This window comes from Ceratina calcarata, unplaced genomic scaffold (genome assembly GCF_001652005.2).
Source record: "Ceratina calcarata isolate Rehan_Ccalc_2016 unplaced genomic scaffold, ASM165200v1 scaffold40081, whole genome shotgun sequence".
Taxonomy (NCBI): Eukaryota; Metazoa; Arthropoda; class Insecta; order Hymenoptera; family Apidae; genus Ceratina; species Ceratina calcarata.
The window spans coordinates 1-225 of record NW_017163512.1 but is presented as its reverse complement, the minus strand read 5'-3'; the positions used below and the strand labels follow the sequence as shown (position 1 = coordinate 225).

At 49.3% G+C, this 225-nt stretch overlaps 1 non-coding gene across 1 annotated transcript; it reads right to left on the bottom strand.

The window, feature by feature from the left end:
- Positions 1-92, bottom strand: LOC113464547 (U2 spliceosomal RNA; the record flags this gene model as incomplete). Its single annotated transcript, XR_003389394.1, has 1 exon — positions 1-92. It is a non-coding gene; the product is annotated as a U2 spliceosomal RNA (small nuclear RNA).
- Between the last annotated feature and the right edge of the window lie 133 nt (positions 93-225).

Here is a 225-nt window from a genome sequence, read left to right as displayed (position 1 = left end):
TATTCTGACTCCCCGATGGGGAGTGTATCAGATATTAAGCTGATAAGAACAGATACTACACTTTGATCTTAGCCATCAGGCCGAGAAGCGATGCCTTTTCCTGCTTTTACAGCGTTTTTAAACACTTCTGTATCACTTCTTACTTGCGAGAGACTCTTCCTCGAAAGTTCCACCTAGCGGCGGACGCGTTAACGCGCGTAGCGTCGGCTCCGCCGAGCGGCTGTT